General features: G+C 45.8%; 1 protein-coding gene across 1 annotated transcript in view; it reads left to right on the plus strand.

Annotated features, from left to right (window-relative positions):
* Positions 1–10,890: 10,890 nt before the first annotated feature.
* XPO1 (exportin 1) overlaps positions 10,891–16,145 on the plus strand; it is an 82,864-nt gene continuing 77,609 nt past the window's right edge. Inside the window, exon 1 of the mRNA XM_089669183.1 lies at positions 10,891–11,415. The gene's annotated coding sequence lies outside the window, so the exon portion shown is untranslated. The remainder of the gene's footprint in view (positions 11,416–16,145) is intronic.

The following is a 16,145-nucleotide window of genomic DNA, read 5'->3' on the forward strand; positions in this document are numbered from 1 at the left end:
GTGATCAGAGATATTTTTTACAGTTTGTTAAACAAAATAGTTTTTTTTTACATATTGTCACCAGTGAAGTACAGCGTCACCATATAACTGGTGTGGCGGTGATCAGGGACACTGACTGGTGACAGTATGTATAAAAAAAAAAAAAAAAAAAATAATCTCAATTTGTTTTCCTTTTTATTACATTTTTTTTTTTTTACACATACTGTGACTAGGGCAGTACAGTCTTACCATAGTAACACTGTACTACTTTGGGGAGGCGGTCAGGATTTTCTCTTTTTTTACAGACTATGATCACTTATAACGGTGATAATCACTGTTATACGCAACCATTTCTTATGAATAAATCAATTCACTGTGTATTTTTGTGATTACCTGTGATTAGCCACAGTTAATCTCATGGTACACATGGGCTGTGATTGGCCCTGCCTGCACCATGTGATCACTGAGACCAATCAAAGTAAGCAGTACAATAGTACAAAATGAATGGCTATGATTAAAAGCCATCCATTGTGTATAATTGCCACATGATCTGTGTGATTGGTTACAATGATCACATTGTACTGGCAGTGGCCCGGTGCACTGATCAGTCATCCGCTGTATCCACCAGTGACAAATTGTGCCACAGCGCAACCAGTGGGGGGCGTGCGAGGCGCATTCTTGGAAGAACGTCATATGATGTCAACCCAGAAGAAGACAGCTCCTGCCTAGTCATCATGTTACAATAGGCATAGTGGAAAGCAGTTAAAGGGGTAAATCACTTTCATACAAAGTGAAAAGGTGAACTCGCTGTGTCCCAGAAGAAAGAGGGATGCCAAAGTGAGCAGCTTTCAAATGCTTAGACCACTACCACAGACCGCTCAGAATAGGAAGTTAAAGATAGTCAATCAAGCAGGCAAGTACAGGAAGGACTGGGGTTGCTGGGGAGGGTGTTGTGAGTTAGTTCACCCTTTCTTGTGTTGTGAAAAACCAGAGTTAGACTTACCAGTAACTCATTTTCTATAAGTCTTCCAGAACAACCCTTGAGACATAGAGCTCCTCCCTCCAGGGACAGGAAACATGTAAGCCCAGTACTTTAAAAGGTGGACCTCCAGGCCTCCCTCTTCAGTAATTCCCAAGAACCACAGGAAGGCACTAAACATAACCATTTATGCATAAACTTACATTACCATAATAGGAAAAAAATCAGAGTGGGAAATCCCAGCTGTCCTGGAAAACGTATAGAAAATGAATTACCGGTAAGTCTAACTCTGGTTTTCTCAAAAATGTCTTCCAGGACAGCCCTTAAGACAATAATCAAGAACTTACCCATTGGGTTGGGGCTATTGCCTGGAGGACCTTGCACCCAAATGCCTGATCCTCACTAGAAAGCAGACCCAGGCAATGTTTCATTGAGGTAGAGTAGCTGAACCAAGTGGCCACTTTACAAATATGTTCTGGCGAGGCACCAGCTCTCTGCCCAAGAGGCTGACAAGGATCTGGTTGAGTGTGCATTAACAAACAGGGGCAGAATCTTTAAAAATTATATGATTCTAAGATAGCCATCCTAATCCATCTTGCGATGGTGGACTTTGATGCACTGCAACCTTCTGCGTGCCTGAAAAAGGTATAAACAGAGAATCTTCTTTCCAAAATTCCCTGAAAATACAAAAAGGTAGGTCAAAAGGCTTCTTCTAACATCCAAAAAAGGTAATCTTTCCTCCTCGCTTGCAGAAGGAGAACAGAAGGTCAGCAAGAATATATCTTGGGACCTATGAAAGGAGGAAACTTTGGGAAGAAACCCAGGATCAGTTTTGAGAACAATCCTTCAAAAATTTACAAAAAGGGTTCCTTAATGGAAAGTGCCTGCAATTCACTAACCCTTTGAGCTGATGTGATTGCTACCAAAAACAGTTTTTAACATTAAAAACTTTACTGAAAACTTCTCCAGAGGCTGGCCTGGACTTGGAGGGCCTTGAAAAAATCTGCTACATAAGGATCTTGCTGGAGAAAGATCTGAAAGAAAACACTAAGAACCTAGGCTTGCACTATTAATGTGCTAACCGGAAGACCCTGGTCTGCCCCATCCTGGAAAAAATCCAAGACTGCTGGAATATCCAGAGGACCCTGATCTGACAACCAGGAGTTGAATCTTTTCCATATCTTAGTATAAATAGCTCTGGTTACCAGCTTGCGGCAATTCACCAATGTTTTCACTGCCCACTCCGAAAACCCCTGAGCTCTCAGGAGTTGTTCCTCAGTAATCATGCTGCCAATATCAAAGTCTTCACCTGAGGGTGCAGTACTGGTCCTTGCGAGATCAGATCCTCTCTCTCTAGAAGAAGGAATGGGGGGGGGGGGGGACTGACGAAAGGCTCTACAGCAGAGAGAACCATGGCCTCTTTAGCCAAAATGGACTGCTGGGATCAATCTTACTGGAGGAAATGCATAGCAGAGATTGAACGCGCACACATTGGCCTGGGCATCTATACCCAAGGCCTGATCTTGCAGATTTAGGGAGAAGAACTGGCTGACCTTTTTGTTGTCTTGGGAAGCAAAGAGACCTGCCTCTGGCATGCCGCATTTCGTAGTGATAGTCGCAAAAACTTCCTGGTTGAGAGACCATTCATTGTGCTTCACTTGATGATGACTTAGGCAGTCCGCTAGGGAATTCTGCATTCCCTTCAGATGGATAGCAGATATTGAATACAAATTTTGTTCGGCCCAAGACAGTATGTTGCCCGCAATTGCTTAGAGAGGTGGGCTATTTGTACCTCCTTGTTTGTTGATGTATGCCACTGAGGTCACATTGTCTGAACAAATGTGCAGGTGATGGCCTATTAGGTCCGACTGAAAGGCATCCAGCGCTCGCTGGACTGCCAGGACTGAAAGGCATCCAGCGCTCGCTGGACTGCCAGAAGTTCTCTCTGGTTTGAGGACAACTGAGCTTCCCTCCAAGACCACGACCCCTGGGTCACCTTGCTGTCTAGATGGGCTCCCCATACAAAGCTGCTGACATCAATCGTGACGATTACTGGATAAGGTGTGGCTCACTCCAGGACTCTGCCAAGATTGTACTGAACTCACCACCACCAAAGGGATCTCTTGATCCTGGAAAGGAGCCGGACTGGAAGATCTATCGAAGTGCTGTCCCTGTTCCAAATCCACAGACGAAAAACTGCAGTGGGTGCTGGTGGAATCTCACTCAGGGAACGGGCAGGAAACAAGATGTCATAAGATCCACCACCTTCATGACGTCCCTTATTGAAATGACCAGATTGCTCTGAAGCCTTGCCAGCACCTGGTCCATCTTGAGAAATTTGTCCTGTGGAAGGAAGATCTTCCTTTCCACCGAGGGAATCTCGTATCCCAGATAGGCAACCCTCTGGGAGGGAGTCAAGTAAGACTTGTGTCCATTGATAAGCCACCCTAGACTCTGAAGGAATCAATAAAGGTAATTATTTAAGCACCAATGCAAACTAAAAAAATTGTATTTAGTGTGAAGCTGCCCCTAATTAAGTGAAGAGTTCACTGTAAGATTATAGAATAGGTAGACACTAAATTTAAACATACCAAACACAGTGATATATTGTGCAGTAAATAGAGGATTAATATTGCTAAAAATCCCTATATTTAGTGCCTCAATTTCGGTGCATACATCCATGTGTCTGGACCAAATTTGATAATCTATGCAAAAAACAAAACAGTTGAATACATAGTGCAAAATTGTGAAAAAAAAAATGTCCACAAATATAGAGACAATCTTTGCGGCTTCTTATATCTGTATCCCAAACCAGAGCAGAGATAAGATTGTGACTAAAAACTTCACCGCGTGCCCACAGGAATATAGTGGAAATTGCTCACTCTCCAGATCTTTTGACCCCAGTTATGGTGGTCAGATACACTTTTGGTCTTATAGACCACCCTCTCACAGTGATATCGCCCCTTCAGCGAATATTTGGTGATGGACAAGTATAAAGGATTCTCAGTTTGCCTCCAATATATATGATGCTTAATAAGGTATTCCTCCCACAGGAAAGCAGCCGACCATTAAATAAATCAAACAGGTGAAGTGCTCTCTAAGCATGGTATTTTAATTGTGAAACATAAATCACATACATATACTTTATTAACCGCTAGCCTACAGGGCACTTATACCCCCTTCATGCCCAGGCCAATTTCCAGCTTTCAGCACTGTAGCACTTTGAATGACAATTACGCAGTCAAACACTGTACCTGTATGAAATTTTTATCATTTGTTTTTAGACAGATAGAGCTTTATTTTGGCGGTATTTAATCACCTCTGGGTTTTTTATTTTTTCCTAAACCAAAAATCACTGAAAATTTTGAAAAAAAAAAAAGTTTTCTCTTAGTTTGTGTTATACAATTTTGTAAATAAGTGATTTTTCTCCTTCACTCACTGATGTGCGCTAATGAGGCTGCACTAATGGACACTGATAGGTGGCACTGATGGACACTGATGAGGAGGCACTGGTAGGTGGCACTGACAGGCATTGACAGGTATCACTGATGGGCACTGAAAGGCAGCACTGACTGGCACTGATGGGTGACCCTGAAGTTCAGCTCAGATGGGCACTGATATGTGGCACTGACATAAGGCACTGACAGGTGGCACTGCTGGGGCTACACTGATCATCAGTGCCCTGATGATCAGTGTACATGTCCCCTCCGCGGAAAGCTGATTACCGGCTCTCCTTGCCCCTCGAGGTGTCAGCGTGACAGCTCAAGAGGAGAGAAATGCTGATAACTGGCATTTCCCTGTTTACATGCGATCAGCTGTGATTGGACACAGCTGATCACATGACCGAGCTGACATCTTCGGCTCTTTCCATGATTGGTGATCCGCTGTGTCCGAGCGACACAGCGCACCGCGCGCTCCCAGAGCCGCGCATGCGTAGTGAGAATGGGAGGATGTCATATGATGTCCTCCCAGAACGAGAGAACCACCTTGCGCCCGTCATATTACTATATGGCGGGCGGGAGGTGGTTAAAATAAACGGTGCAGTGCTAAAAAAACAGTATATAAAAAATTATATATAAAAAAAATATAATCCAAATAAATCTATAATAATCATTATTCAGGTTATAACTTAATAAATATAAGTGAATATAGCGCTATTATGGGCGCCAAACATAAATGTGATCATGTGAACAGTCTGATCAAAAAAAGTGTTCATGGATTTGTGCAGGCTTGATGCAATCAGGTCAGCATATTAGTGATCTATATAATTAAATTGCTTTAGTGACATCCAATGAATCCATGTGACTTAACCTGTGCAAAAGACTGTAAGAAATGCGCACTCACCAGATGCACATAATATATGCCCAATAAGCTGAATAAGAATCTGTAGGGCAGCCATTTAAATAGATCTGCTAGACAGCATGGAACCAGGATCCCTTCTCTGGACACAAGCCTCCTCTGCAGCCCACCTGCATGCGTGTCCCTGGACTGCTCTCACAACGCTCCGCAGGTCCTTCCCCCATCTGTAGGAGGAGGGGCAGGGTCGTATGACCTGAGCGAAGGATTCCATAGAACCCCAGTGGAAGTGTGGCTGCAGAGGAGGCATGTGTCCAGAGGAGGGATCCTGGTTCCATACTGTGTGGCAGATCTATTTAAAGGGGTTCCCTACAGATTCTTATTCAGCTTATTGCGCATCTGGTGAGCGCGCATTTCTTACAGTCTTTCGAACAGACTAAGTCACATGAATTCATTGGATGTCACTAAAGCAATTTAATTATATGGAGCACTAATATGCTGACCTGATCGCGTCAAGCCTTCACAAATCTATGAACGCTTTTTTTTTATAAGACTGTTCACATGATCACATATGTTTGGCGCCTATAATAGCGCTATATTCACTTATATATTTATTAAGTTATAACCTGAATGATTATTTTTTTGGATTATATTTTTTTATATATTGTTTTTTTTATTGCTGTACTGGTTCTTTATTTTGATGTTGTTCACTAGGTTTAGGGTTCCTATATTGGTGCATATGCAGCTTTTGGCATTTCCATCCTGAGCACTCGCTGTATTTTCACCATATTTGATATATTTTATTACACTCATGTTCAGGTGCCTATAGACTGGCACCAGTACTTCCAGCTTGTAAGATTCTAAATGACTTTCTGAAGACGCCGCTGGGCGAAACGTACATTGAAGTGTCATAATGTCACTTCCGGGTCTGGGAACGTCCAAGCAGAGTGAGAACGAGGCTGAAGGAATCGCCTGAAAAGGGTAAGGCAAAGAGGCACAGTTTGGACGCTGAATCACCCGACCAGGTTTTCAACCACAATGCCCATCATCCCAAATTTACCAGGACAGAAGCTCTTGCGGCTAGTTTGACTGATTCAGCCAAGCATCTGTGAGGAAACCTACTGCTCTGAACAGTAAAGGAAAAGATTTTAATATCTGTTGCCTGGAAGTCCCTGCTAAGAGATGAGTAACTGAGTAAGCCAGCACTCAAGATTTCTGGCGACACAAGTGGCCAACAAAGCCGGTTTTAAGTTGATGAAGATAGAATCCCAGGCTCTTCGGAACAACATTTCCTCCCTCTTATCCATGGGATCCTTAAGAGCCCCCATAACCTCAAAGGCTAAGTCTGTCTTAGATAAGGGGGCGTCCAGCTTTGGAACCTTGTTCCATGGTTGGAACACATCTTCTTCAAAAAGGAAACCTCCATTTAAGACTACCCCAAAAAAAAAAAAAAAAAAAAAGGCTTTCTTTCAGGGTTCTCCCATTCCAGCTTGACAGTATCAACCAGAGAACTATGAACTGGAAAAACCCTAGCCTTTTTAGCATGTAGGCCTCAGTACATGAGGGGGCAGGGGGGGGTGCAGCAGCTTCCTTTCTGTTCCTGTGGTGCGATGGCCACAGCCTCTGCTGGGTCTTCCTTCACACAGCACCAGCCACCTGAGAACATAGCTGCCTACGCCCCCGTGGAGACCGAAACCACAGGTCCCTGGCACCCACTGATTATGTCACTCCGGCCAGAACATCTGGCAAACCAGCTTGGAGTGCAGCTACTCCAGCCACTGGAAGTCACGGCTGACTCCACCTTTCCACCAGGCGGAGGACGCCGAGACAGCCAGGATCCTTCAGCGGTGTCAGCTGGACACCATCACTGGTCTTTTCTCACCGGAGGATTCGAAGGCAACAGGAGCGCAGCCCCACTCCTATTCTCTAATGGATCGCAACGGGTGAGGAGGAAGTAACTCTCTAAACCAGGAGCCACAGCACAGCTGATGAGCCTAGGGCTCCTACACAGGTTCCTAGACATGCATCCTATCCTTCTGGAGGAAACACTAATACTGAAGAGGGAGGACTGGAGGTCCACCATTAAAGTACTGGGCTTACATATTTCCTGTCCTGCTGTCCTGGAGGGAGGAGCTCTATGTCTCAAGGGCTGAGAAATGTGAACTAACCCTAAAGCCCTAGTTTACATCAATGCGACTTGTCATGCAATTTGACAGTTCTGAATTGCATGAAAAGTCGCACCCCATTGTCGGTGATGAAACCGTTCAAATTATGAATATAGTTCCTGCACGATTTTCGGCAATTTCAGGTGCAACTTGCATAGACATCTATGCATGAAGTCACACAGATGTTAGGCAAATAGTACTGACCTGCAGCTTTGAAATTGTGCTACTTTAGGTGCAGTAGCATGATTTCAAAGTCGCATTCAGTGTGGACCAGGGCTTAAAGTGGAGCAAAAGAGTTAATACTAATCTTTCCAATGGTCCCTCACCAGCATCTTTTCCGGTATCCCAGTTTTAGACCATCTTCAGTGGCCAGCGCAGGATGACGACACACCTGTGCATGAGCTAAATCATCCAGGCTCAGAGGAATCAGCTGGTCACTGTGAGCTGAGCAGCCTATGCATAGCTCAGTTTAAAGTCTGGGGATCACTGTAAACAGTCACTTTAGTTCCATTTTAAAGTGGTACATTCTCTGGGCAAAGGGTAATGCATTATCTACATTAAGGTGAAAAACCTTCCAATGCCTGTGCATTGGTACAACTTGCACACACACGATTTGCATTTCCGGGTAGGGGGCACATGTGCCACCATTGGCAGCTAGGGATGTAAATAACCGGGTCCCAGCCAGAGATTCCCCGCTGGCAATCACCGTGTAAAGCTGACGGGAGAGACCTGTGTGTAAACACAGGTCTCCTGCAAGCAAGGACATGCTGCTTTGCATTTCTCTACACAGCAGAGAACTACAAAGCAGCATGTCTCTGTAGCAAAACAGCACACATCGTAAAGCACAGTTAACCCTTTGATTGCCCAAAAGTTAACCCCTTCCTACCCAGTGTCATTTGTACAGTGTCAGTGCTTATTAGCACGGATCACTGTATTAGTGTCACTGAGGATGTCAGTGGCAGTCAGTCTCCCCCATGTCAGAATGCCTGCCGCAGTCCCACTATAAGTCGCTGATCGCTGCCATTACTAGTATTAAAAAAAATCCAGTACATATACCATTTGTAGATACTATAACTTTCACATAAACCAATTAATTTACACATATTGGGATTTATTTATTTTTAGAAAAGACATGTACTGGATGTTTTATAGCAAAAAGTAAAAAATATTTAGGTTTTTTTTTTCCAAAATTGTCAGACTATTGTTTATAGTGCAAAAAATAAAAACCGCAGAGGCGATCAAATGCAACTGAAAGAAAGCTCTATTTGTGGGATAAAAAGACACAAATGTAATTTATGTACAGTGTTGCATGACTGCGCAACTGTCAAAGTAACGCAGTGCTGTATCGCAAAAAAATGGCCTGTCAGGAAGGGGGGGGGGGTAAATCCTCTGTGGTTAATCAACACCTTAATCAGCCACAGAACCTGTGTAAATAAAATGTGTTTGGTTTTAAGTCCTCATGCACACTGGACGTTTTTACAGCTGCTGTTTTTGGCTTTTGATGATTTTTCCTACAGCCAGTAAACCCCCCCCCCCCCAGCATGTTATCCTGTGTGCCCATGCACACAGACTGTAATCAATGTTATTTGGCTGGGAAAAAAAAACAGGACTAGTGGGCTTCTATGAGTTTTTTTTAACTGTAAAAACACTCTAATGCTGAAAAATGCAAAAAAATGCTGCGTTTTTGTACAATAAAAAACCGCTAAAAAACCCCACAAAAGCCGGTAAACGCAGCAAAAGGCTAAAAAACTCACGTTTTTAACAGGACTTTACACAGCTAACGTTACCAGCATTATCAAAACGTCCCTTGTGCTTGACTAAGGCTGGCCATACATTATAAAATTTTCTTGAGATTTTTGGTTTAGATTTACCAAAAACCATATACTAGGTCAAACCTAACATCATTTTCAATTGTATCCAATTAGACAGGCTCTTGCACTACATAGTTAAAGGTAAATCTAAAGGAAACTGGGCAGAAATTGGACAGAAAATTGTATAGTGTATGGCCAGCCTAAAGGGATGAGGTGGCAACCCTAACCCAAGCACTTGACACACCTAAATACTTCTAGACACGTTTATAGGCATCACGCAATTTTTCTGCCAAAATGCTGCTGCCAGGAAAGAGGGCTAGGAGAGATGAGCAAATGCCCTCTGTGTATGGAGCCCAGGGGCGGACTGACAACTCATGGGGCCCCCAGGCAATAGGGTATCATGGGGCCCCTGTGTCCTTGCCCAAACTCAAAAAAAGCCTATGAAAAAGGTACCAGGGGCATCTCATGATGCCCCCTACTGACCCCGGGTGGTGCCTGAGTTTCCAAATGGTCAGTCCGCCCCTGATGGAGCCTAACACCCCAGTCACACTGCATGCCATGCGACATTTAGAAATCGCATGTCAAGTCACACCCTATTGTCCCCAATTACAGCGGTTATATCAGTGCGGTTCAGACTTGGCCAGAGCTGCACCGCTTATTAAAGTGGTACAGGCACTACTTTGGTGCGATTTGCATAGACATGTCAGATGTCTTGCAAATCGCACCTGAAATCCGAATGTCACCCGACTTTGAAATCGTGCGAATTCACAGTAGGTCACACGATTTCAAAGTCGTGTTTGATGTGACCGGGGTGTGAGTGTTTTGGGGGGGGGGCACTTTAGGGATGATTTACCAAAAGCAAAAAGACTTTTCACTTTGCAAATGAATTTTCCTCAGTTTAGCGAATGAGGTGAAGCTCTGGTGCCTTCCATTCCCCAATCACGTGTAAGTAAACCCTCCCCCCCGCCTTGTACAGGGGGGTAAAACTCCACATTTAGGAAGCTGTGGGGAGAAGTCCCTTGGAAAACGAACAGCCTATTTGCCTTTAGAAAATGAACCCCTTTGTGTGGAATCAACCCCAAACCTTGAATGGAGTGGCTGCAGACCCAGCAGTCTGAGGTGCTGCCTGAACTGAGCAGCAATTGAGCCGTCTGCTGTACTGTGCAGTCACACGTTCTCCGAGTCGCCGTATAAATACACAGTCTGTTCTGTGTTCATGAGGATGGACGTGAGCTGGAAGTTCCTCGGAGCAGGTTCATGCGCCCCCCGAGCTGCACCGACCCCCCATAGAACCAGCAGAGTCCAGGTCTGGGGCTCTCAACTCCTCACTATCATAAGGCGCCAAAAGCTTCACAGTACAACACAGAACGACCAGTGGCGGGTAAAGGTTCTGTTTCCACGGCAATCAAACCTTGCCCCATGACTGGCATCTCCTTCCAGCCAATCAGCGCCCCGCAGCCCGTCCAGTACGTCATCCCTCAGTTTCTTCTGTAGTCGCTTCGCGGCAATGAGCTCAAATAAAAAAAAAATAGAAAAACAGGGGGAGAAGGGGCGTGAACTTTGAGCACATTGACTAGCGTCCCCTGCGACCAACCAGCTCATTTTAGGAATAGGCGCCCCACCAATGGACGCCGGCGGTAGGTGGAGTTACACAGGTTTCCAAACGCTCGGCGGCGCCATGGGCTTGAGAACTAAACGGAGATGGAATGTCCCAGTCTGAACCGGTTTCAACCGGTTGCGAGTGTGTGGCAGTAGAGTAGAAGAAGCGCCTCTTTCAGCTTGCCCGCCCGCTCTGCCGCGCCTCCACCACGGCGAGTAACTTGAAAACACTGTCTGCCTAACAGTCCGCCGCCCGGGAAGCCTCCCCTACAATGTGCTGAGGGCCCCCGGAGACATTATTATTATTACTGGCCATTCATTACTAGTAGTAAGTGTGTGTGAGGCGAGAGGCCGGCCTAGGCCCACAGACTGTCCCCTTCCCATTCATTGGAGTACCAGGGCGGACTGCAACCCTCTCCCCACCAATAAACCCGCCACACCGCCTGATATTATCAATACTACTACACCCCAGAGAGACCACCACAGACCGAGGGGGCCCGCACCCGCCCACCGGGATTTCTATGTGAAGCTCAGTGCTGGATTACTCTCATTGGATCGTTGTGAGGAAGAGGCAGCTCCGTTCTCGGTAAGTGACTGATTCCTGACAGGCCTTGTCTGGGCTCTGTGCGGCCTTCTAGTCCCGGGGCGGACATGTGCTTCCCCCACAGCTGGAAGGTCTTTCTGGTGATTGAGGGAAGCGGGGAAAGATAAGTAGGCCTCGTTGCCCCTGGCAGCCCCCCAGAATGAGGAACCTTGCTGACTGGGTGGAGGGCGCTGTTGCCCCTAGCAACTCAGAAGGTGAAATCCTCCTGAGAAGCGAGCACAGAAGGGCAGGCCTTGTTGTCCATGGCAACCCCTCCGAAGGTGTAATCTTGACTGGATAGAGGGTGACGGGTGGGCGCTGTTGCCTATGGCAACCTCTCAGAATGAGGAATCCTCTTAGGGTGGAGGGCGGCAGCTGGGGTTCCCTAGAAGCGGGCCTCTCCATGGTAAGGGGTGTAGCTCGCCTTTCTGGTGTGTACGTGACTGTTTATCGGAGGGGGTGTGTACCACACTGGGAGCTGGGGGGATCGAGGCGCTCCACGTGTGATCCTGACATGGGGGGGGGGCCGTGATCAGGACATGTGCTCCTTCTACCTTCCTATATTGTGATGCTCTAAGGAAGGAGAAGAAGCCACCTCTGCCTGGGCCCAGTAGGCCTCAGGCTTTCAGGGGACTTTCCTACAGGCCCGCCGATGGGGCTCACACTGACTGCATACAGCTTCGCCCGTGTTTTGGCTAGTGGCTGGCAGAGTGGAAATTTCCAGAAATGTTACAGCGTGTGTGAGGAGAGCTCCGCGAGAGGCGTCACGTGCTGTGGAGGGAGGGGCAGGGAGAGGCGGCTGCTGCTGCGTGACGGAGCCAGGCACACCGTGCTACCTGCGGGAGAGGAGCGGCGGCTGTGCGGACAGGTGGGGGGGATGCTCGCCTTGCTTTGTGGCGCCAGTGTTTTGCTTCACTTGCAGGGCCATTAAACCCCACAACAAACACTTCAACTGCAGATTACTGATTCTCAGGGCGCATTCACACTAAACACGTAGAAACACGCCAGCAGTACATTGATTGCATTTTGGTGCTTTTTTTTTTTATGCGCGCTTATTCCCATTCATGCTATTTTTGACAATTTATTTTTTTTCCCAAGACCCGTTTCCTCTGGCCTGTTGGTGTGAGGTGCGTTGTGTTTTGATGGGTTCACATGCGTTGTAAGTCTTTCTGTGAGATACATGTGGGAAAATGCAATATTTCCCACCAACGTTCCTGAAAATTGGATATTTGGTATTGCTGGGTGCTGTAGTGACCCCAAGCTGGGAACTGTAGACAATTCAAATGGAGAAATGTCACCAATGCACCAAGGATTCCTCAGAATGGGGCCAAAGCTCTGTGGTCACGTGGTAAACCCAAGGCAATGAAATGTAACAATACATGAAATGGATCAGCGCAGGGCCCCTTTTTTAGGCAAGTGACTTGACAAGTGTCACTCGAAGTGGCTCTGAAATGTTGCCTTGTGTTTACCATGTGGCCACAAAACTAAAGCTTCAGATCCATTCTGAGGAATCATTGATGTGCTGGTGAGATTTCTTCACATGTTGTGTGAAGGCACACTGCTCTGGAACACAGAGAGTCACAGCGTTCCTCTGTGAACATGACACAGAAAACTTTTGTGTACTGCAGGGTTTCTTGGAACTTTGGGGTTCCTTAACAGGTTGCTTGGGGAGCAATGAGCACTTTCTGCCTTTCAGATAAGTTCCCACTGACACCATTAATCTTTTTAGCTCTCTGTAAGGGGGTAATTCTTCCCAATGACTACAAGTGTAAGGAGTATTTTCCCACTGACCATCACACTAATGCATCGTGTTCCTCTCTGTTGAAAAGGTCTAGAGGCTGGTTTACTGGGTGTCATTACCTGTGTTTTCCTGCACATGGTGTGAACAGGCCTTAAAGTGGTTGTAAAGGCTCATGGTTTTTTACCTTGATGTATTCTATGCACGAAGATAAAAAACCTCTGTGCAGCACCCCCCAATATTCACCTAAGCCGCCTCTTGATTCAGCGATGTGCACTGGAGTCTCTGCTGCTCCTGGACTCCCTCTCCACATTGGCTAAGACAATATCAGGAGCCATTGGCCCTGTGTCTGCATGGAGCAGTGGCTGGGAAGTGCACATGTTCGGGTGCCCCCATAGCAAGCTGATTGCTGTGGGGGCACCCGACAGGAGGGAGGTGCAGGAGTGTCAGTGGGGGATCCGTGCTGCTTTTTCCATAACTGAGCAAGTAAGTATAGAAATGTTTTTTTTTTTGTAAAAGAAAAAATGTAAGCCTTTTGGAATCACTTTAAGGCTCAGGTCATACTAGTGCTGCGGCACGACAGCCCATTCATTTGAATAGCTGCCGTGCCTCACAAAATGCAACGAAAAAGGTCCCTGTACCTTTCCAGATATCACAACCCACACTGGTAACCATACTACAGTGCAGGTACGGTTTCTAGTGCGGCGAAGGCTAATGGCACCCACCCGCAGGTCCCACATATTGTGTGCAAGTGGTTGCAACTGAAGGGTGAAGTGCGGGTCCAGCAGTGGCTCCACTCGCACTAGTGCGAACTGAGCCTTAAAGGATAAGTTCAACTTTTAACAAAATAAGAAATGCAATTTTTTTTTTTTTGCAGATAAAAAAATGTGCATTTATAATTTTTTGGTTTGTGAAGCCTCTAAAGCATTGCACCAGCGATCAGCATCGCTGGTGCCATGGAGGTCTCCCGCTGACCTGTCAATATATCTTCTTGCTCCTACAGTGGATATGAAAAGTCTATACACCTGTTAAAATGTCAGGTTTCTGTGATGTAAAAATATGAGACAGATAAATAATGTCAGAACTTTTTCCACCTTTAATGTAACCTATAAACTGTACAACTCAGTTGCACAACAAATTGAAATCCTTTAGGTGAAGGGAAGTAAAAACTAAAAAAAACCTAAAATAATATGGTTGCATAAGTGTGCACACCCTTAACCGCCTCCCGCCCACCATATAAGGTAATGATAGGAGGGCGGTGGTTCTCTTTGTGGGAGGACATTATATGATGTCCACACACTCTTAACTGTGCATGTGTGCCCTCGGGGGCATGCAACGATCGGTAGAGCGCTGTGTCCCTGGGACACAGCGGATCACTGTAAAGAGCCAATGGCGTTGGCTCTGTCATGTGATCGGCTGTGTCTAATCACAGCTGATCACATGTAAATTATTATTATACAGTATTTATAAAGCACCAATAGTTCGCTCAGCGCTGTACATTACAAAGGGGGACAGAACATGTGACAAATCAATAACAATACAATGCAAAACATGAGGGGATTGAGGGCCCTGCTCTTTCGAGCTTACAATCTAGGAGAAATGTAAATAGGAAATGCTGGTTATCGGCAGTCCTCTCCTCCCACTGACGGCTTGAGAGGAGAGCCGGTAATCGGCATTGCTCAGAGGGGACTACACTGATGATCAGTGCCACCTGTTGGTGCCCATCAGTGCCACATATCCTTGCCTACCAGTGCACCTCAATGCTTATCAGAGCTGCCTTTCAGTGCCGCCTGACAGTTCTGAACAGTGCCCACAAGTGCTGCCTTTTAGTGCCCACAAGTGATGCCTATCACTGCCTCCTCACTAGTGCAGCCTATCAGTGCACATCACTGCAGCCTCATTAGCGCACATAAGTGAAGGAGAAAAATTACTTATTTACTAACTTTTATAACCGAAGCTAAGAAAAAACTTTTTTTCAAAATTTTCAGTCTTTGTTAGTTTAACAAAAAAGAGAACCCCCAGTGGTGATTAAATACCACCAAAAGAAAGTTCTATCTGTCTCAAGAAAATGATAAAAATTTTGTTTGGGTACAGTGTTGCATGGCCGCGCAATTGTCATTCAAAATGCGACAGCTGAATATTGGCCTGGGCAGGATGGGGGTAAAAGAGCCCGGTAGGCAAGTGGTTAAACTAATACTTTTGTTGAAGCACCTTTTGACTTTATTACAGCACTCAGTCTTTTTGGGTATGAGTCTATCAGCATGGCACATCTTGACTTGGCAATATTTGCCCACTCTTCCTTGCCAAAAACACTCCAAATCTGTCAAATTGCGAGGGCATCTCCTGTGCACAGCCCTCTTCAGATCACCATACAGATTTTTCGATCGGATTCAGGTCTGGGCTCTGGCTGGGTCATTCCAAAATTTGAATCTTCTGGTGAACCCATTCCTTTGTTGATTTGGATGTATGCTTTGGGTCATTGTCATGCTGAAAGATGAAGCAGAAGCCTGAAGGTTTTGTGCCAATATTGACTGGTATTGGAACTGTTCATAACTCCCTCTACCTTGACTAAGGCCCCAGTTCCAGCTGAAGAAAAACAGCCCCAAAGCATGATGCTGCCACCACCATGCTTCACTGTATGGTGTTCTTTTGGTGATGTGCAGTGTTGTTTTTGCCCCAAACACATCTTTTGGAATTTATTGCCAAAAAGTTCAACCTTGGTTTCATCAGACCATAACACATTTTCCCACATGCTTTTGGGAGACTTCAGGTGTGTTTTTGCAAAATTTAGCCGGACTTGGATGTTTTTCTTTGTAAGAAAAGGCTTCCGTCTTGCCACTGTACCCCATAACCCAGACATATGAAGAATACAGGAGATTGTTGTCACATGTACCACACAGCCAGTACTTGCCAGATATTCCTGCAGCTCCTTAAATGTTGCTGTAGGCCTCTTCGCAGCCTCCCAGACCAGTGTTCTCGTCTTTTCATAAATTTT

Source organism: Staurois parvus, unplaced genomic scaffold (genome assembly GCF_062004578.1).
Source record: "Staurois parvus isolate SC_StPar_1 unplaced genomic scaffold, SC_StPar_1.0 ptg000070l, whole genome shotgun sequence".
Lineage (NCBI taxonomy): Eukaryota > Metazoa > Chordata > Amphibia > Anura > Ranidae > Staurois > Staurois parvus.